This window comes from Pseudorca crassidens, chromosome 11, assembly GCF_039906515.1.
Source record: "Pseudorca crassidens isolate mPseCra1 chromosome 11, mPseCra1.hap1, whole genome shotgun sequence".
In the NCBI taxonomy this organism is placed as follows: Eukaryota; Metazoa; Chordata; class Mammalia; order Artiodactyla; family Delphinidae; genus Pseudorca; species Pseudorca crassidens.
In genome coordinates, this window is record NC_090306.1 from 76,277,342 (window position 1) to 76,300,541 (window position 23,200).

Genomic DNA, 23,200 nt, shown 5'->3' on the forward strand with positions numbered 1-23,200 from the left:
TGTTGGAGTTAGTTTTCAAGTTTTGACATTTAGAGGCCTAGAGATACACAGAATTCATAACTTAGAAAACTGTGCAGAAGTGTAACTTCTATGGATAGGAGTCTTCTAATGAACCTATCTTAACAGATGTACTTGTGGTTTACAAGTTGTTTCTGGTGGTTTTCCCTGTGGATCCTCTGCTGCTGCTCTGTCTATGCTTTTTCTCTTTAGAGGCACTGTTCAGAGGAAAAAGGAATACGTCTGTGACGCATTTGTGATGTATCTATCTTATACCTAAAGACATTTGATCTCTCTCCTAAGGTCATGCCATCATGCACTTATCCAATTGATCTACCTCACACACGCGTGTGCGTGCACACACACACACACACACACACAGACTGAATGAGATTCCCATGTAAACTATTAATAAAAAGAAAGGAATTGCTAAGACCTCTTCTAACTCCCATTGCTTCTACCTTGCCCTTTAATGGATATGCATGACAAAAGTCACAGCCTTTAGATAGGAACAAACTGCTTTCCTCCCATTCTATTTTCTCTTGGATTAACTCACTGTCCTTTCCTTGACTCCCCTCTTCCCTCTTCTTGTAAACTCAGCATCAACAAATGTGATCTGCATAAGATCCCATTCAAGTTAACCTCTTTTAATGCCTACCCAACAATTTGGTTTTTCTGAGTAGTTAATCTGAATGAGGAAATATCTACAAGGCCACTTGGCAAGACATGAGATTTTCCATTCTTTTTGAAAACTAATGAAAAGGCAATTATTGCCTCACACTATTCTGAGTATTCCACAAAGAACTGCTCTCCACTTCCTGAACAGAATCCCCAGCTACTGCCTTTTATCCTCAGCCACTCCCTCACTTCTTGGCTTGATGTTGTCTGACCAACACTGAGACAAACATATCTTTGGGTCTGGGGAAGTGAATGCATTTTTCAGTTGGCAACAGTTATTGTAGAAGCAGAGAACACTTGTTGAGTGTGTACTGTGTACCAGGAATGGAAGGATATGCAGGTAGATGAGACAATCATGCTCTTTGCAAAGAGCTCCCTGTCTAGTAGGCAAGACCACCACGTAAACAAATTTGCTAATTTCAATTTGTGAGATTCTCAAATCCAAAGAAGCTCATGCTATGTATAGAGATAGAGGAGAAGAATCTGTAACTAGCTTTGGCAGTGGTGGATAGGGAAGACTTTCTGGAAGAATTAAGCTCTGAGCTAGATTTTGAAAGATGAGTAGGAATTGTGAGATGGATAATAGGGAAAGTGGAGGTGGGGTGGTAGGGAAGGGCATGGAAAAAAATGAGATTAGTAATAAAGATAAGGGTCAGTTCATTATAAGTATTTGGGGAACACGACCAGATTTGCAGTTAGAAACATCATTTTGACTCTACCTAGATGATGGATTTGAATGCAAGTGCTGGGAACAATTATGTATCTACTTAAACTTGGGGTTGCCAAACTACTGCCAGGCAATTCAGGCCTAGAAACTGTCTGTTTTTGTAAATAAAGTTTTACTGGAACACAGACACACCCATTTGTTTATGTATTGTCTATAGCTGCTTTCATACAAGGGCAGAGTTGAATAGTTGCTACACAGACTGTAGCACAGAGCCCAAACTGTCTACCATCTGGCTATTGACAGTAAAAGTTTGCTGATTTAAGTAGTGCCAGAGTTAAGGTAATAGAGGATAATGGGCTAAACTAAAGCTGGAGTAATGGGAATAGAAAGGAGTGGGTGGTACAAGAGCTCTTCAGGAGGAAGCGAGGATAGGATTCCATGAGTGACTGTACTGGAGGGAAGGGCAGAGACATGAGAGACAGAGGAGTCTGGGAAGATTCTGGGTCTCCATTTTGCACAGTTTTAGCAATGTGTCTTTCATAAAGATGTACAAGAAGCTGTTTTTTCCCTCAAGGAGCTGCAAATCCAGTAGAAGAGATAAGATGTGTACATAAAAATCTTTAATACAAAAGTGAAAGAAATAAGGCCATGGAATTTCAGAAGAGAGAGATGATGTTTAGATGAAAATTTAGTGAAGGCTTAAAAGAAGAGTAACAGTTTGAATTCTGAAAATGAGGGAGAATTTGGACATATGGATGAATAGGAGCAAGGGCCTCCTGGAGAAAGAGGATGCAGGAGCACAGGTAAGGATCTGGACACCAGGTTAGGAAAAGACAGCAAAGCCAATTTGAGGAGTGTGGACTTTATTGGATAGGCAATGAAAATCTGAGGGTTTTAAGCAGGAGAATAATATCAGAGCTGCACTTTGTTTTTTCTGGCAATGAGATTAGTTATTGAATAGGGAAAGACCCAAAAAAGGAAAGGAAACTAACATTTGTCTTTCAAAGCTGGAAGCTGGTCAGCTTTGCTGACCTCTCAGTAAATATTTGTCCTTCCTTCATGTTCCCATCACACCCCAGGACTCCTAGAATTAGAGCATTTAATATGCTATGTTGTAATTGTTTACTTGTCTATAGAACGTGAGAGGCCAGGCACTGCAACATTCTCAGAGAAAGTACATGTAGTGGTTAAGACTTGTCTGGGCTTGACTTTGACTTGACCTTACCCTCTCCATACCCTGATATCCTCATCTGAACATAATAATAACTGTAACTGCTTCTACAATTAATAATATTTATAATGATTTCTTGTGATTATTAAATGAGTTAATATGTGAAAAGCACTAAGAACCGTGGCTGGCTAGTAGGGAGGGCTAATAAATGCTATTGATTATTAGTCCTAGTGCCCAGCTCAGTGTTTGGAAACTAATAAGGATTTTGTTCAATGAGCGAATGTAAGTGCCTACAATAAGCCAGATGCTTTGTACTGGTTGTTTGGGTTTATCCTCACCACACCCCTATGAGGAAGATATTATTTCTAATTTTAGGCCAGATGAAAGAGCTCTGATGGTAAATGACAGAGCCAGGATGCAGACAGACATACCAAGCCCAATTTAATAGGGAGCTGGTAGGAAAGAGAGAATTTAAAGAGATGAGGGTAATGGATGGACTCAAGCCCTGGAGGAGGTGGGAGAGGAGCTGGGTCAAAAGCACAGGTAAAGGTCCTCGAGAGCTTTCCTGAGACAACACAGAGGAGATGCTCTGGATGGTAAGGAGAGGGAAGTAAAATCATTAGCTGAGAGTAGAGGTGGGCAGGGCTGGGAAGTCTGCTAAAGGGGGAATCAAAGAGTATTCCACATTCTTTTTTTTTTCTTTAACATCTTTATTGGGGTATAATTGCTTTACAATGGTGTGTTAGTTTCTGCTTTATAACAAAGTGAATCAGTTATACATATACATATGTTCCCATATCTCTTCCCTCTTGTGTCTCCCTCCCTCCCACCCTCCCTATCGCACCCCTCCAGGTGGTCACAAAGCACGGAGCTGATCTCCCTGTGCTATGCGGCTGCTTCCCACTAGCTATCTACCTTACGTTTTGTAGTGTATATATGTCCATGCCTCTCTCTCGCTTTGTCACGGTTTACCCTTCCCCCTCCCCATATCCTCAAGTCCGTTCTCCAGTAGGTCTGTGTCTTTATTCCTGTCTTACCCCTAGGTTCTTAATGACATTTTTTTCCCCTTAAATTCCATATATATGTGTTAGCATACGGTATTCGTCTTTCTATTTCTGACTTACTTCACTCTGTATGACAGACTCTAGGTCTATCCACCTCATTACAAATAGCTCAATTTCATTTCTTTTTATGGCTGAGTAATATTCCATTGTATATATGTGCCACATATTCTTTATTCCACATTCTTGAGCTTAGGTGACTAGAGGAATGATGTTGCCATTTGTAGAGATAGAAATACACAGATTTGTTTTTTGGGGTATGAATTTGAGGGTTTAGTTTAGATATAAAGAACTTGATGCTCACACAACATTGAGCAATGAGTTGAAAACGTGGCCCCAGAGCTTGAGTGAGAGGCAGGAACAGGAGAGAAACTTGAGGACGTCATCTGCCTGGAGGTGAGGGCTAAGTCATACGCATGGCATCTATGAGCATATTCACAGTCAGCTCCATAGGCTAGTTCTTGATTCAGCCTGGATTCCACACCCATCCCTGGTACATGTTCTGAAGCTGATTTGTGATACTGCGTGTCCTCATTGGCCGATAGAGACACAGCAAGTGACCAGTGTGCAAAGAGTCCTTTTTCAGGTTCTTCCTGCAGGAATGAGAAGCCATGGCTGGGAGACAGATAAACTCTCTAACCAGGAGAAGAGGAGATGGGAGGGGCGAAGGTGGGCCCTAAAGTGTCAACTTCATCTTAGCCTTTGGTGCTGGCAACCGAGCCCAACCTCTCCTGATGTAATCAGGCACAGAGTTTCAGAAATGAATTGAATCTGCTTAAAACTATTCCCCCTCCCCAATCCAATGCAAATGAACTTATGTGGCCAGAGAGGGTCATAAACACATCATAAAATCTGACCTTTCCAAGAGGGGATTATCTGTAAATAACTGTGGTTATCCCCCTGGGGTACTAGGCATAAGCCTGGTGGAGGGGCTGAGAGGAGAGCGATTTCCTCCTCTCCCTGGGCATCACACTGAGAGGCAAATGGCAGAAGGGCTTTGCAGAGGCTCAAGTATAAGCCCCTATAGTCCTACACCCAGTTCTCTCTGGCATGGCTGCTGCTGCTTTGACGGGGCTCCCTCTGCTTTGCTGAGCAATGGAATGTGGCTACCGGGAAAAGAATATTAAGATTTCTGTTTCTAAATATGTCACTGGTGAAGCTCCTTTTAAAATATTAATTGTGGCAACGTTGGAAATGCATAAAAGAACTGACAATGATGCTTGCTCAGACCACAGAAGGTTTAATTTCAAAATGCGGTTTTGAATTTTTTTTATTTCTGCCTGTAAGCAATGGATTCATCAAAATCCTTTCTTCTGAATAAAAGAAGAGCCCTTAATGGTACCCATTCACTGTCATTAATGTGGAGGAGGTGAGTGATACGAGAGGGGTCTATATTATTTATGATAAGCCAATTTGTGAGCCAAATGATTTCAACAAGGCCTTCCAGCTGATAGTGAGGATATAAAAGATACAGGGAAGAGGCAGTGGAAACCCACTGGAGTGGTTGCTAACAGATCCAGTCCCTTTGATTTCCAAGATAAGAAAGCATGTATCCTGTTTGTTTAAAATTTGGGTGTAGTGATCACCACACAGTTATTCAGTTACCAATGCCAATGAAATCTTTTGTTGTTTGCTAAATTGGTAGTTCATTTCCTCTTAATAATTTCCATCTAGTAATCCTAAATATATTAAGAATCGGAATCCTGGGATCTTGTGGCTGGGAGTTTCGTAAACCTAATGGTGTGAGCAAGATTGTAATTTCATTGAGAGTAGGGACCATGTCCCATGGTTTTTTCCCTGTAATTGATTTCTAATCTCAGAGCTTTTTTTTTTTTACCAACAACAATACTCATAGGGCCTGGAAAAGCTTTGGTGCCTATAAAGATATAAAGAATGTGGTGTAGAACATTCATTCAACAGGAGGAATATATCACACTCAACTGGGTGAAAATTAGTTTTTGTGGGTACCGGTGAAAATAGCTTAGATATTAACAATCTAAACTCTCCAAGGCTCAGACCAATGTGACAAATTAGTATTTATTTCATGGGTGTGGGGGAAGCAATTAGGGGGAAAAATTGTCTAGAAAAGCTCTGTGGGGAAGGGAGATTTTCATCATAATTTTAAAAAGGTTGAGAAGCACTGGCGGCTGGAGAGGAAGGAGCCCTGTGTTTTGGAATCAGAAGCAGTTTTTTGGAGTCTCCACCCACTAACTACCAGCATAGCTCCTCATGTACCTAAGCCTCAAATCTTCATCTGTGAAATCGTGATCAGGTACAAAGAAGGGACCAACCTGCTCACTTCGCTAACATATACCCTTCACCTAACAGTGACTAGCATGAAATAAGCTCTTAATAAGAATTTATTGAATGAATGCTAAAGGAATGAATGATTCTCCCCCAAAAGGTTGTTTGATGATTAATTGATTGAGATGATGACTGCAAAGCTCTTAACTTAGTACTGGGCACATTTTAGGTGCCTAGTCATTGCGAGTTGCCTCTCTTCATCCCCTCCTCCCTGACTGCCCTGCACACACAGATTTCACAGATACAGACATGAGACCTAGACAGGGCAAATAACTTTCCTGATGTCATAGAGCAAGTCTGTGATCCTGCTGAGAATTGAAGCTGCTTCTTTCAGCTCCAATTGAGCCTTATTTGATTAATTATTATTATAATTATTTTCCTAGAACATTCAATGAGTTCTCTATATTCTTGGAAAGACAGTTCTTGTACCACTGAAGTATAATCAAACCATATCTATATTGATTTCAGTGGGGCGCCATCTGGATGCACGAAGCACACATTTACACGCCTGGAGCAATAATGTAAGTGCTTTGCTCTGCCAATAAGAGGGTCTTGAAAGGGCTTTGGGGAAGCATTGTGAGGGGCAGACTGACACATGGCACTCTCCCCAGTGTAACGTGCAGACAATTTGAGAGGAGGGCTGGTAGGTACGATGTAAGGGTTTGGAAAAGCTAGGCATTCAGGTGGCAAGGAGCCGGGTAAATGAAGATGCACCATCCATACTCCAAGTGCTGAGTTTGTAAACCTTGCATCGTACAGCAACATATTCTTCGAACTATCATAAACTCACAACATTAGGGAAGGTGGAATCTCCTCTAAGAATTTTCGAGCCATCAACTTCAGCAACAATTCAAGTAGTAAGATGTGAGTGCTCCTTTACCCTCCTGAAGATCCTGCTTCCTTCTTATTCCATTTTAGTATTTAGTAGCACTTTATGCTTTTACAATTTTTAGTAAAGCAATTTGAAGGGGAGAGGCTATAACTTAGGCCCTTCACATACTCACCCTGTTTTCCTACATTGCATATAGAAGATCTTCAAAAATGCATGTTGAACCAATGAATGTATTTATGGTTAAAGGGAAAAGAGGGCAGGTCTAACACTGATCACCTGTTATTTTCTCGGCACTGTACGATGCACATTACAGGTGTTATTTCATTTAACCTTTACAACTAATAAGTAATTTGCCCAATGTCATAAAATTATTAAGTTGCTGAGACTGGAGTCAACTAAGGTTATTTCAGACTCCAAGGACTATGCTCATTAAGAAAAAAGGAATCTTTCAGCAGCCATGAGAATGCCCCCTAAAAGACCTTCCACTACAGGGAGTGTAATAGACCAAAGAGCCCAGCAGCAGTGACCAAAGACCCAGCTGCTGTTGTCAGTTGTACTCTGACAACTATCTCCACTTAAACACAGAGGCCATGTTTCCCATCGGCTGCTCTCCAGCCAGTAGCTGCGGGCAGCAGGGATGATAATGCAGGCCGATTTGGCTTAAGGACAAAAATTCCTTAGACTGCATGGTTCCACCCAACCCACCACCCAGTCCATCTTTCTTCCACTGGGGTCACACTTGCATTGTGATCTGATGGTTCTTCCAGCCTCCTCCCACTACCTTCCGGTTTTCACCTCATAGGCATTTGCCTTAATAAAGTGCTTGCACATTTAATACATTCTTGATGACTGCTTTTTAGAGGACCTGATTAACACAGTTCTAAATACTTTCTCCATTCCAAGCTACAGAGTTTCATAGCTTTAGTTTTCTTTTTTCATTTCTTTTGCTTTTACTTTTTATTGATCTTTAGTATTGTTTTCTTTGTTTCTATTTCATTAATTTCTGCTCTGAGTTTTATGATTTCTTTCCTTCTACTAACTTTGGATTTTGTTTGTTCTTCTTTCTCTAGTTCCTTTAGGTGTAAGGTTAGATTGTTTATTTGAGATTTTTTTTGTTTCTTGAGGTAGGATTGTATTGCTATAAACTTCCCTCTTAGAACTGCTTTTGCTGCATCCCATAGGTTTTGGATTGTCATGTTTTCCTTGTCATTTGTCTCTAGGTATTTTTTGATTTCCTGTTTGATTTCTTCAGTGATCTCTTGGTTATTTAGTAATGTATTGTTTAGCCTCCATGTGTTTGTGTTTTTTAAGTTTTTTTCCCTGTAATTGATTTCTAATCTCATAACATTGTGGTCAGAAAAGATGCTTGACATTATTTCAATTTTCTTAAATTTACTGAGGCTTGATTTGTGACCCAAGGTGTGATCTATCCTGGAGAATGTTCTATGTACACTTGAGAAGAAAGTGTAATCTGCTGTTTTTGGATGGAATGTTTTATAAATATCAATTAAATCTATCTGGTCTACTGTGTCATTTAAAGCTTTTGTTTCCTTATTAATTTTCTGTCTGGATGATCTGTCCATTGGTGTAACTGAGGTGTTAAAGTTCCCCACTATTACTGTGTTGCTGTCGGTTTCCTCCTTTTTTTTTTTAATTATTAATTTTTTATTTATTTGGCAATCAATGAATTTGGAGATTTTTCATGTGCTTCTTGATAATTTATATTTCTTTTTTAAAATAACAGCTTTATTGAGATATAATTTGCATACAGTACAATTTAAAGTATACAATTCAATGATTTTAACTATCTTCATATGGTTGCACAATCATCACCACAATCAGTTTTAAAACATTTTCATCACTCCAAAAAGAAACCTCTGATTTCCTCTTTTATAGCTGTTAGTAGTTGCCTTATATATTGAGGTGCTCCTATGTTGGATGCATATATATTTATAATTGTTATATCTTCTTGGATTGATCCCTTGATCATTATGTAGTGTCCTTCCTTGTCTCTTGTAACATTCTTTATTTTAAAGTCTATTTTATCTGACATGAGTATTGCTACTCCAGCTTTCTTCTGATTTCCATTTGTGTGGAATATCTTTCTCCATCCCCTCAATTTCAGTCTGTATGTGTCCCTAGGTCTGAAGTGTGTCCCTTGTAGATAGCATATATATGGGCCTTGTTTTTGTATCCATTCAGTGAGCCTGTATCTTTTGGTTGGAGCATTTAATCCATTTACATTTTTTTGTAATTATTGATATGCATGTTCCTATTACCGTTTTCTTAACTGTTTTGGGTTTGTTATCGTAGGTCCTTTTCTTCTCGTGTGTTTCCCACTTAGAGAAGTTCCTTTAGCATTTGTTGTAAAGCTGGTTTGGTGGTGCTGAATTTTCTTAGCTTTTGCTTGTCTGTAAAGGTTTTAATTTCTCTGTCAAATATGAATGAGATCCTTGCTGGTTAGAGTAATCTTGGTTGTAGGTTCTTCCCTTTCATCACTTTAAATATGTCATGCCACTCCCTTCTGGCTTGCAGAGTTTCTGCTGAGAAATTAGCTGTTAACCTTATGGGAGTTCCCTTGTATGTTATTTGTCGTTTTTCCCTTGCTGCTTTCAATAATTTTTCCTTGTCTTTAATTTTTGTCAATTTCATTACTATGTGTCTCAGCATGTTTCTCTTTGGGTTTATCCTGCCTGGGACTCTCTGCGCTTCCTGGACTTGGGTGGCTATTTTCTTTCCCATGTTAGGGAAGTTTTTGACTCCAATCTCTTCAAATATTTTCTCGGATCCTTTCTCTCTCTCTTCTCCTTCTGGGACTCCTCTAATGCGAATGTTGATGTGTTTAATGTTGTCCCAGAGGTCTCTTAGGCTGTCTTCATTTCTTTTCATTCTTTTTTCTTTATTCTGTTCCATGGCAGTGAATTCCACCACTCTGACTTCCAGATCACTTATCCGTTCTTCTAACTCAGTTATTCTGAAGATTCCTATTGATTCCTTCTAGTGTATTTTTCATTTCAGTTACTGTATTGATCATCTATTTGTTTGTTCTTTAATTCTTCTAGGTCTTTGTTAAACATTTCTTGCATCTTCTTGATCTTTGCCTCCATTGTTTTTCCAAGGTCCTGGATCATCTTCACTATCATTATTCTGAGTTCTTTTTCTGGAAGGTTGCCTATCTTCACTCTATTTAGTTTGTTTTCCTGAGGTTTTATCTTGTTCCTCCTTCATCTGGTACAAAGTCCTCTGCCTTTTCATTTTGTCTGTCTTTCTGTGAATGTGGTTTTTGTTCCACAGGCTGCAGGACTGTAGTTCTTCCTGCTTCTGCTCCATAGCTTAAGTTAGTTTTCATCAAACATTTCCCCAATACACTCCTAATTTAGAAGAGAATCAACATGTGATTTTCATCCCTGGTGGTTTGTGGGGCCTGCCACAAGTATGAGATTTATGGGAAGCTTATGCTTCATTCTGTAATTACTTGTCCAGTGTCTGTCTTCACTATAAGATAACAAGCCCTGTGAAGTCATGGTCTGTAGCGGTCTTGTTAACTGCTATACCTATTGCCTAGAATAGTGACTGATGCATAGTAGGTGCTCAATAAATAAAGCCTGAATAAATGGGAAAAACACGTGTTTATTTTTATACTCCATTATGTAATCATATTTGTTTGATTTTTTAAAAGGAAAACTTATCCTTAGCCAAACTGAGGTTTAAATGACATTTTAAATATAATATTTAGCCTTTACTCTTAGCACATTAGCACATATCCTGCGGGTAAAAAAATATCCCTGTTTGAAAGTTATGAGTGAACTAATTTGCCCAAAGGTCAACATTAGGAAGAGAACTCAGAGCCTTCTAACTACTAGTTCAAGGTGATTTCCTTTCTAGGCACAATGTTCTTTTGTATTTATACCTCGTTATTACATTCCAGTTTGAGAAGTTTTTCTCCCACTTTGCCATCGTAGGCATTCCTACTGTAATTAACTACCCAATTTGTTATTTTTCTTTGTATACATTCTGTTCCCTGCTAACTTTTTTTAAGCTATGCCTATTCTGATTCTTACTTTTTAGTTTGGAGTATCTGGAAATTTGGGCAGGGAGGATTAGTGCAATCCTTGACATCATTGGGCATATTCTCTTGTTTGTCTCTGAATCACTGAGCATAGATCTTTCACTCTGTCTTTGCTGAGGATGGAGTTTTGTTCTCATTAAATTGTGGAGAAATGCCTCTTTGTGGTGCAAGTGGGTCACGCTTAACAGTGGTGTTTAATTACCCTCCCTCTTCCACACAGACCCTAACACGTAGAGATGCTCAAAATGTTCTTGTCCTCTTTTAGCTGAGGTGAGCTGGATAGTGCCAACTCTATCCTTCTAGCTCTGGCTAAAATTCTCAGAGACATACCTGACTCCCTTCCTCTCATAACACTTATCCAATCTATCAATAACTCCTGTTGGTTCTATCTTGAAAATGTATCCAGAAACTGATCAGTTCTCACCACCTTCATGCTGCCTTCCTGGAACTAGACCCATCTCCAGCTCGCATTATTGCAGTAGCCTCCCAGCTGGTCCCCCTACTTTCATCCATGTCCCCTTATAGTCTGTTTTCAATACTTTCAGGATGGAAGGCAAGCATATCATTCTGTTGCAATCCTCCACTGGCTTCCTAAAGAATCCAGAGCAAAAGCCTGAGTCCTTAGAGTAACCTCCAAGGTGCTACTTGACTCTCAGATCTCACTTTACTCTTCTCCAGCCACACTGGCTTCCTTTATATTTCTAAAAAATGGCAGCCGTGTCCAGCCTCAGGGATTTTTTTCACATACAGTTCTCTGCTTGAAAGGCTCTTTCCCCAGATATGTGCATGGCTCATTCCTTTACTTCCTTCAGGGTTCTGTTCAGATGTCGTTATCTCAGGGAAGGTTTCTTTGGCCATACTATTTAAAATAGTAACCTCTCCTACTCGTGACACTCTTGATACCTTCCCTTTGTTTTTCATAAGTGTAAGCCTTACAATCACCTGAAAAACCACATATTTTGTCTATTTATTATTATTTTTAAATTACTCTCCTCTCACTATAATAAAAGATATATGAGGGCAGAAGTTTTTGATTGACCACTGCTGTATCCGTAGCACCTGGCATGCAGTAGTCATTCAGTAAATATTTGTTGAATGGAAGAATGAATGTTCTGCCTCCCCATTTATCATTCCATTCTCACCTCGAATATGAAACTGTTACCTGCTCTGTGAAGCCTTCCCAGCAATCATGACCAACTGCTTGTCCCCTCCTTTTAAATGGAGCACTTTGGATACACATTTTATAGCACTGATCTATGCTATAAATGTCCATGGCATTATTTTTTGTCCTAAACTATTAGCAACTCAAAGGAAGGGATGGTAATTTATTAATCTCTGTGCCCCTAGCATTTAGAACAATACCTGGCACATAATAGTCATTCAAGAAATATCTGTTGATTGAATAAATTAATGAATGGCTGGTCCAAGAGAAACACAGCTATCAGCAAACATGTTTACTATTTCAAAGTGGTAGCTGGTGCACAATTATCATCATTGTTAGTGATAACAGCAATGATGATACCAGAGTCTTCCTTGAGACTGAAATGGGACATCTGCAAAATTTTCTTGAAATAAAATCTCCTTGATTGTGTTTCAGTTTCTTGGCTTCCATCTCATTATGGCAAACGATTAGAGGGCTGAAAATCAGTTCCACTGTCTAAGACAGTTTCCCATTAAATTGGAGAGCATGTCCTGTGAGGCAAGACTAGGAACCTTGATAAAATAGTCAAGATAAATCAGCATTATCAAGATTGAGCAAACATAAAGGCATTAACCATATTCCTAAGATTACTCAGATCTCACAAGAAAGGCAATTAGGTTAGTATGATCAGATTATTCTAGCAAGATTTTTCTCTTTTATTTTGTGATTTTATTTTAAAGAGAGGCACTTCTCTGAAGAAACAAAGCTTTGGAGAACTTTTTCTGGTATTTTTCTATTCATAAAACAAATCTATAGGACTAGAAAACATATGCAGTGACATATATATTTAATGAGTGTTCAGAGTTGCTACTGCATAATAAAGGCCGGGGAGATGGAGTGTCATGTCATGAAGTGTTATGATACCACCAAGAACCTTAGAATATTTGGTAGAGTTGCTACTGTCTATGTGGCAATGGAAATGTCACGTTTATCTGCCAAAGGTTGGCAAATGGCTGGTGCAGTATTTTAGCAGAAGTGAGTTTTTTGTTTTTTCACAGTACTGTACTGTATTTATTGATACCTCAAGTTTACATCATCTGTTTTCAAGATGAATCATCTAGCTATCAGTACAGAAGTGAGCTTTTTAAGAGAGGGTAACAACTGCCATTTTGATTTTTGTGTTTCAACAGGATCACATATTTATTTGGCTTTTGCAACTCTGGTAGTTGCTAAATTTGCCCCAAGAGACACCAAAATCTTTTCCTTTGCAAAAGACGATTCCTATGATTGGGTGAGGAAACACCAGAGCCCAATCAGGAGAAGAATTCTGTATTTTTTAATAGTGCTCTACTTTTCCAATTTCTCTTTATTAAAAATTCAGCTTCTGTTGAGTACAGAAAGTAAAAGCATGCCACCTCACTGATGTATGTAATGAAGTGGTTCTGAAAACAAAAGAATAAACTGTGATCTGAAAATATTCCACCAAGTTATGAAAGCAGATGAGTCCTTGACAAGGGAATCAGCTATAAATTCAAGAAAAAATGCTTTGCAGACTTCAGTGGAGGCATTAAATCTGTATTTTGCAAAGCACAATTTGTGGTGTGTGTGTATGTATGTGTGTTTATATATCTATATCTAGACTATATATAGATCTTTGCTTCTCATATTAAAAAAAAAAGCCAAAGCAATACAGTGACAGTAAAAATGCCACCACAGATGGTGTGTCCATTCATGTGGATAAGTGTCACTGAGAAGACTGAAGCACACCCTGTGCTCTGTGTCACCCCCGCTGAGTGCCCAGCCCTCGAATGACTCTCCGCTGTTCCTGGTTGTACCTCCTGCATGTGACACTGCCTGTTCACCTCATGGTCTTCAGGCTTCATTTGCTCCAAAGATGCTGTTCTTTTTCTGCTTGCTGCAGACCAGGTTGGACGGTACGGCTGTCGCTTCTCAGCAGTGACGTCCTATACCTTGGGTAGCTGCACGCCCTTGTCACAGTTCCTCGGCCCCTTCTGCTTGCCATTTGGCCACCCTTTGACACTGGAGCGGGTTAGTTCCCTGACTAATGAGAAGTGTGGCACGTAGGGAGGCTAATGAAGTGGCTCAGTACGTTGCATGTGAATTCTGAATGAAATTCTGGCACCACAGTCACAAGCTGTACTAAGGGCTGCCTTCTCTAGAGAAATAAAACAAGAGATTCTTTTAAAAGCTTCTTTTCTGATCTCTCAGCCTTCATGCCCCTTCTCTATTCTCACCATTCCTTTCTGCCTACTATTGCTAATCTTGCTAAAAACTCAGTCAAAAGAATATAATCCTCTGTTAAAAACAAGCAAAACAAGACAAAAAACTATCTATTGTGATTGGACACAATCTAACCCCCTAAACCTGGCATTCAAGGCTCTGTACTAATGTGAATTATACGAATAGATCCAGCAGCTTTTAATCTCTGTGTCAATAAATGATGACAATGAGAACAATACTAATATGTGGTTTTATTGGGCCCTATTTATTATAAAGATCATTCACTTTGATGGTAATAAGTTCATTATTCTCATCGATCACATGAGGAAACTAAGCTTTCAGATGCTTACAAACAGAGCACTTTGCCTGAACATTTCTGAGGAGCACCATTTTGACATTCATTTGCAACATTTAAGGATTTTGAATAGTAACCCAGAGACGTGAATTATATTATACTAAGCCAAGTTTCTCTATTCTTTGTCCATTCTTGTTGAGTAGATAGGATACTCTCAACTGATTATTTGGGCTTGTCTCACTCCCATGGAAATGCAAACAGACTCCGGGATATCCTCTAAGGGATGTCCTCATGTAGACATCCGAAGAAGATCATATCTATTGCACACTGAGGTCCCTGGAGGCCGTGGCATGGCTCTTATGATTTGATGTTTATAGCCAAAAGTAATTGTTTCAATATAATCCCGACCAGGACGTGGTATTATTATTTTTATCATTATCTTGCTAGAGCCATAAAAGGAGAAAGAGATGCTATGGAAATGGATACAGATGCTGTTGTCACCTTTTCTTGAGAAGAAAACAAGCAGTGATACTATTCTTAAAACTATGGCGTAATTCTGAGCCCATCCTATGCACTCAATAATTATCTGGGGAAGCATGGGAACATTTTCTCTATGTATTTAATGGTGATGAGCAGGTATCACTGCTGTCTGGAAAGCCATTGTCATCTTACCCCAGCAAGAATGTTCTCAGATTCAGAGGTTTGACACTTCCTGGATCCAGACCATGGGATAAGTTTGGGTATTCTCATTTTGTCAGTTTCCCTGAACTGCTCAGTGTCACATGAACAAAAGAGAATGAAATAACCTGGGGACAGCTGAAGTGCTGCCTTCATGACTTCAGAATTTCTATCCCAACTGAGCGGCAAATGGAATCATGTTACTGGCCATAAAGAGGTTACTTTCATTGAGCATCTTCTACATGGCAGGCAGAAGGTAAGCTTCTTACTTCTTTAGCTCTGATTCTCCCACAAACCCAACTGGGTAGGAATGATTATCCCCAATCTACAGACAAGAATACCAAGGTCCAGGGAGGTTAGGTAAATTATTCAAGTTTATAGAAATAGTAAGTGACAGAACCAGATTCTAATCAGCTCTTCCTGACTACAGCGCCTGTGAGTTCTCTAACACATCACTCTGTTTCACTCTGTTTTGTAGTACGGATGTGAAGTGGTGGAGATGAATTGAGTCATGTGCTACACACACTTGATCTTCTTGACTTCTCTCAACAGCTCTAAGAGGTTAGTGTTACTATACCCATTTATAGATGAATAAACTGAGGCTTAGAAATTATGAATAAGTTGTATCCTAACTTTCTATACTAAGGGTTTTACTTGGTAATAGTTTCTAAATAGCTGTAGATTTCCACAGCATCCTGCCTGTGTTTTCACAACTTGGTTTGTGTGCATACATGTGGATGTTTTTGATTCTTTGAATCCCACAGAAAGGCGATCTTCCCAGGGTGGATAAAGAGTTTATGAAATAGGAGAAAATATGTAATTGGAGGGTAGTTGGCAGGGCCCCTTCTAAAGTATTCCTTGGGGGCTCAAAATTTGAATGTGCATTACTGAATATAAATCAAGTAGTCCTTTATTTTTTGCTTACTTATTTTTAATATGCCTTAGGTCTTCTCTATGAGGGAAAAAATAGAATGAGACAATAAATGCATGTTTCTTTGAAAATAGATTGTCAGCATCTACGTTTGAGTAAAGAATAAGCTGGTTCCTGAAAGACTGTTTTCCATAGAATGGAGTCTACCCTCCTCAAATCGGTACTTGAAAAAGGGACCTTTTCATCTGAGAGGCTGGTTTGTACTGTTGTTGTCAAGCAGCTTTTTACAGATGCTTCCACCCAATAGGAACTTCACCCAGAGTCATTGAGTTAACAGCTTGGCGGTCACATTGTGAATTATCAGTGATGTTGCTCCTCTGAGTGCAGAGCATATAAAAGGATGCTGTTGCATAGCGGCAATGATCATGGATAAGACGGACACTTCAGAAACCAAGATTCTTAGTAAAATAATAACGCTTTCTCTTCTGTACATGCCATGATGCAGTCTCATGGATAGTGTGGCATAAACTGTTTGAATACAGTTTAGCCTTTGTAAACAGCAAATGTGTTAGTGGAAATCCTGAGAGATTATTTGGGATGTTGGATTTTGTTTTATAGCATCTCACGGTCCTTATGCTCTGCATGAATTACTAGTTTGGGGGTTTAGTTTGGGGTTTAAAAAGATCAGGCCTTTTCTCTTTGCAGTGACATTGGATTATAGGCTGACCTCTGAATGTGCCTGAATAAAAGCAACTCCAAATTTGGGAGGATGATTGGATTATGATAAAGCTTTCAGGATAACTCCAAGCACCTCTACAGCAGCCAAAGGATTTTCAGGGCCACACCAACACACAGTAACTGGCTCTAATTCTTTTTTCTCTGGCTTAAAGCCTCTGAAGAAACTTAATAATTAAAGAGCTAAACCATCAGAGAGTTTTTAAGGACTTGCACATAACTGCTTGTTTTGGCCCCATCTAAATACCTGACGGGTTCCAGACAGAATGAAAAGGAGCAATGATCTAAAACGATTTTAAGACTAGGGTGTATATAATAATATCCTGGTTGCTTGTTTGGAATGCAGGAATTAGACTACAGAGCTGTAGATGGATCCATTAGCATGTACTTGCTGGTCAAGATTGTGGCACACCCAATCCCTTGAAAGAGACCCACCCATTTTTAAGCCACCCACAAATAGTTTTCTTGGTTTATTCAGGACTTCTGCCTACATGTACATGTTTTTCTCTTACAGACCACACAGCATGTCTTGTGGGTCAGGAGAAATATGGAGGATGTAACAAACACACTTGCTTCCTACTGGAATGTGTGTCTTCTGTCCAGATTTCCTTCAGTTACCAAAGTCTGACCATTTCAATTTCTCAGATGTAGTAGAAAAGGTTTGCTTGAGATACAAGTCAGGTTTGTTATAACCACTTCCAAAGGATACCTTTAAGTCAGGTGGCATTTGAGTGTATAATAATTGCTTTAATATACATTTGCCAAATAGATTTATTATTGCCATATTGAGTAATTTTCCCTATTGTGGAGAGGGATACAATAGTCTGAATTAGCCCAATCCTATCAAACAGGAGATTTTTTTGGTCAACTCGTCTTATTTGGATTCCTTGCTTAAGTGTGCTAAGTAGCTTTCTAAGATGGTCCTCAATTATTCCCAAGTCCTGGTATGCATGTCCTTATGTAACCCCCTCTTCTCTAGCATGGGCTGGGCTTAATGACTGGCTTCTAACAACTAGAATATAGCAACAGTAATGGGATATCACTTCTGAGACTAGGTTATAAACCTGTGACTTCCGTCTAACTGCTGCTCTCTGGCTATCTCATTCACTCTGATGAAGCCAGCTGCCATGTTGTGAGCTGCCCCATGGAGAGGCCCATGTGGCAAGAAGGTAAGTGTGGGCAGCCTCTGGCCAATAGCCAACTAGTCATAGAGGCCCTTAGTCTAACAACCTGCAAGGAACCAATCCTGCCAACAACTACTGAGTAAGCTTGGAGGTAGATCCAGCCCCAGTTGAACCGTGATATGACTGATACTTTGACTGTAGTTTTGTGAGAGACTCTGAGCGGGAGGACTTAGCCATATCCAGATGTGTAACTCACAGAAACTGTGAGATAATAAATGTGTGTTGTTTTAAGCTGCCATTTTTGGGGTGATTTGGTGTATAGCTACAAAAAACTAATATATGAGGCAAAGAACCAACCTTTCCCCCTCTCTCTTCTTTTCTCCCCCCCACCCTACCTCTGCTTTTTCCAATGTTGATTAAGCAACTTCTATGTGCCAGGCACCACGGTAGGTGTTTTGAATGCAGTATTGGACATGACAAATGTGATGGCTGCATTCATGGGGCTCATCTCTTGTTGAGGAGATAAACCCTGAACAAATGATCTAGTGAGTGACTTGATAATAAAAGCAGAGTACTTTGGAAACATGGCAGGGGGACTTGAATTATTCTGGGAGAGACTGGTCATCAGTAAGACTTCTTAAGCCATGAAATATGAATGGGGTGATTTTAATTTGATTTCCCATGGAGTATGCTCACTGGAAGAGAATTCTCTTCCCAGAAGGCATCCAGCCACACAGACACACCTATATTTCCATAATGTGATAATGTGGCATTTGAGAATGGAAACACAGTTGGCCCTCAGTATCCACAAGGAATTGGTTCCAGGATCCCCCGCAGATACCAAAATTTGCGGATGCTCAAGCTCCTTATATAAAAAGGCATAGTATTTGCATATAAGCTACGCACATTCTCCTGTATACTTTAAATCATCTCTAGATTACTTATAATACATGATATAATGTAAATACTTGTCAATACAATGTAAATGCTATGTTAAAGTTTTGCTTTAGGGAACTTTCTGGAATTCTCTTTTTCTGAATATTTTTGATTTGTTGTTGGTTGAATCCATGGATGCGGAAGCCATGGATATGGAGGTCGACTGTATCAGCCGATATCGACTGTATCGGCCATCTGCCGATGCTCAAAAGTTTTTCTTGGTTAAATAATTCTTGTTTGCGTGTCATCTGACCTATTTTTTAAATTAAATTTATTGCTTGAGGGCTCGTCCCCTTGCACTGCCCTCACCACCTCCAGGTAGTGTGTCTCTGCATTTTAGTAGGAAATTTCTATAACTATTTGTTAAATTACAAATAGCTAGGAACTTGAGAGTGTTGCTTGAGAGTGTTGCAAGAGCAGACATGATTGTTGATTATTTCTATGCTTTTTTTTTAAAAGGAAAAAGAAATCCCCAAAGTTCAACTGATAGTGATTATGAAGGCCACTTCTATCAAAACACACAGTTGAATGATATGAGGATGGCAACTTGTATGTGTTTATTTTCGTCAAACTCAATCTGCAATATCCTTATCAGCTCTCCCAACATTCCTAGGCCCTGGAACTCCACAAAAAGGTCAGTGTAAAGGGACACCAAAATTTAACTTAAATTTGATAATCCTTAGAATTGTTATGATAAAAGGGCTTAGAGTAATGTAGATGGATGTGTCCAGTGATATAGGTGATAAATGACTGTGATGAAGGTGATAAAAAAATGAAAAAGATGGGAGTTTATTCAACTGGGGGACAAAGGATGTTTTTTATAATGAGGGAAAAGGACAGAAATTAGTTGGTAATGTAGAAATCATTGCTGAAGACCAAGGCTGTGAGTGTTCAAAGTTGGATATAATAATAAAAGTTGCAATGCTTCCTCAAAGTGATCTGGGAGGCAAGCGTGGAGGAGACACTAGGGCTGGTTCTTACAGTCATCTCTGGGTTAAGCAAATAAAAAAACGATGGGATCCACAGTTTCAGATTAGGATGGTTTCCTTGGCAGACTTGGGTGCAGTGTTTCTGACAGTAGAGAAAAAGGGTGTGCAAGAGGAGAGGGAAAGTAGAATCAGTATAGATATAGATGCCAGTATAAGCAGACCTCCTCCCCACGTTTCTGCCTAGTAGCTGATAAGATCTCCTCTGAATGCTGGCAGGTTATTGCTCATAGAGAGGACTAAAATATGAATATAATTAGCCTATAACCATATGAGGACAATAGAAAGCAAGATGGTGTTTTTAGAATACCGAAAATTCTAAAGTTCCTTAATAAGCTTCTTAGTATAGTTCATTTTATTTGTTTCTGGAACCCAGGGAAGACAAGCAACAGTTTACAATTATGGGATTATATATGACACATACCGAATATATGATTTATATGAATCATAAAATGTACGATTTTTTATACTTAGCATGATTTAATTTAGTTGCTGCTTAATTCCTGAATTCTCTTAAGTTAAAAAACCCAAAAGTTATAATTAACTATTAATGTTAATGAATTTAAACCTTCCAGAAAGCACAAATCCAAAAGGAAGTGTCCAACAGATGATATGAGCCAGATATTTTATGGCCTTTCTTATTTTAGTTTCAAATAGTCTAAACATCAGTGGAAAAAAAATCTCTATAGAGTTTTTCTGTTTTATCCTTCTAGAGCACAATTTTCTGGCCTGATACTGAGTATGGTCTTCCAACAGGTACACAATTATCTCACATTGGCAGTATTTGCCATCTGCCAGATGAGCTGGGCAAAGAATCCTCTATAAAAGGCAGGGAGAATTCAACAGATGAGGAAAGTACATAGTGAGATTTCTTTCTTTTTCTTTTTTTTAAAAGTAAATTTATTTATTTATTTTTGGCTGTGTTGGGTCTTTGTTGCTGCTTGTGGGCTTTCTCTAGCTGTGGCGAGCAGCGCCTACTCTTCGATGAAGTGCATGGGCTTCTCATTGCGGTGGCTTCTCTTTCTTGCCGAGTATAGGCTCTAGGTGTGTGGGCTTCAATAGGTGTGGTATGCGGGCTCAGCAGTTGTGGCTTGCGGGCTATAGAGTGCAGGCTCAGTAGTTGTGGCGCACTGGCTTATTTGCTCCATGGCATGTGGAATCTTCCTGGACCAGGGCTCGAACCTGTGTCCCCTGTATTGGCAGGCGGATTCTTAACCACTGCACCACCAGGGAAGTCCCCATAGTGCGATTTCATAATGCAGCATGGTGGCATGGTTATTGCTTAATTGTGGTCAAGGTTATGGATGTATCTTTTCATTGTAAATGACAGAGAACATGACTCAACAGCTAAGGTAACAAAGAATTACTGGCTTCTGGGACTGTAAAGGCACAAATATTGAATAGATAAGGCTGGATCTAGCAGTTCAACCATAGCTGGCTTCTCACAATGCCAGATGGCTGTCAGTGTTTCTGGAGGTCATAAGTGTCCTTATTTATATCCATCAAGAAAAGTGTGTCAGTGGATGAGCAAGGGATCTTTTTTTAGAGGCCTCCATCAAACGTCTCCTTACATGTTATTGATCTGCACTGAGTCACAGTCTCATGTCTAATCAATCAGTATGGACATGGGAATAGGACCTCTTGATTGGCTGAAGCCATTCTAGGCCTATCCCTGAAGCAAGGGAGGGATCAATTTCCTCTTGAAGTACATTGATTGAATGAGAGAGGATCTTACACTTGAACAAAACTCAGAATACCATTGTCAAATGGAAAGAAAATGGATGTAGGGCATCAAACCCCAGCAAAATTCTCTGAAATGGGCAAAAAGCTCTTTCACATTGGGATGGGAAGGTGTCTACAGTTCCCTCAGTTTATTATATTAGATGCAACTGGAATGAAATGTATGGCCTTTCGCTATAGGCTAATAAAGGAAATGGCTGTTTCTCCTGTGGAAAAGCCAACAAGTTCAGTGTAGAAAGGGGGAGGCAGTGTGAGGCCATTGGAATGGTATTTAGGAAGGCTCTGGTTCCCAAACAAATACAACCACAAGTTGGATATGTGACTCTGAGTCTTTTAACTCTTCTGGGCCTCTGATGTCAGGTAGCTTGTGACTTTAAACACTGTGCCTTTCTCTGAGATGAGCGGGTGTACACAGCATACTTATGGATTATCTATTTACAAGAATATGTAAGAACTTAGAACTTTTGTATCATTTTCTTAAGCTACGAATAACGCAATGGCTGGTAAAAGGACGCATAGGTTATTATTTCTTCCATGAATGATTGAGACAGGGCCATAATTAATCAACAGTCATACAAATGCCAAAAACTGGTAAAGTGGTTTAAATAGGAGGAAAGAAATCCTCCATACTAACCCACAGGTGACCTTCAACAGAGAAAATGGGTTTTATGCCATAAATAAACATAATAAGTTAATGAACAGAAGTGGCTCATTGTTTAAAAAAAAATATCATCTGATTATCTCCTGCTGATTATATAAATGCCAGAGAGCAATTTTAAGTTTTCTAAAGATAACTAGCATAATTTACAAATGCCTTTATACAGAGTAGCAAAGGAGTGTGCATGTGAAAAAAGTATGCTGACCTTGCCAAAAGACCTTTATAAATTAAGGTGTGAAAGAGAACACAGATTCTGTTATACCATTCTGTCACTGACCAACACTTTAAGCAAGAGTTGGTAGCTAATTCTTGATTTCTGAATAAAAAGATAAAGAATCCTTTCAGAGGAAACAGATGCAATTAAAACAGACAAATCTCATCAGAGTATTAAAACCAGTCTTGGGTTTTTCACCAGAAGTTCAGACTCTGGAATTAGGGATTCTGAGATCAGATCCCAGTTCCAGGACTTGCAGCTTTGGCAAGTCACTGAATGTCTCTAAGCCATGGTTTAAACATCTATAAAATAGGGAGTGAACAGTACCTACTTGATAGACTTGTTGTGGGTATTAAATGAGGGAATGGACATAGAGCCCTGAGGATAATGCCTGCACATAATAAATGCTCAAAACCTGTCATCTCTTAGAGAGGGACTATATTCTCCTTCCTGGCTTCTGTGTAAGAAACTGCATGAATGTCATACTTCAGGGATCAATGTCATAGGTTAACCAGTTTTTCATGACTCACCTCCACCCACTCAATGAACAGAAACTCATATCATCCCAGGCCTATTCAGCCTGGTTTGGTTCACCATGATTTTGCATTGTCCAGCACAGTGCCTGACCTAGTAGCAGGCATGCAATGAATATACATTAGTGCTGTAGCCTGGGTAAGCAGGTAGCTGCTCTGGCCTGCTGGGTGGTGCTGATGAGGGAGCTGGTCCCACTCTGGCCAAGCGGGGGGGATGTGTTGTTTTAACTTGTTGCACATTTTCCTTTTCACTGTCCAGAGCACTGACC

General features: G+C 39.5%; 1 long non-coding RNA gene across 1 annotated transcript; it reads left to right on the forward strand.

Annotated features, from left to right (window-relative positions):
- The first annotated feature begins 15,233 nt into the window (after positions 1–15,233).
- On the forward strand, positions 15,234–15,696 carry LOC137202976 (uncharacterized). Its single transcript, XR_010932819.1, has 2 exons — positions 15,234–15,390; positions 15,613–15,696. It is a non-coding gene; the product is annotated as an uncharacterized lncRNA (long non-coding RNA).
- The last annotated feature ends 7,504 nt before the right edge of the window (positions 15,697–23,200 follow it).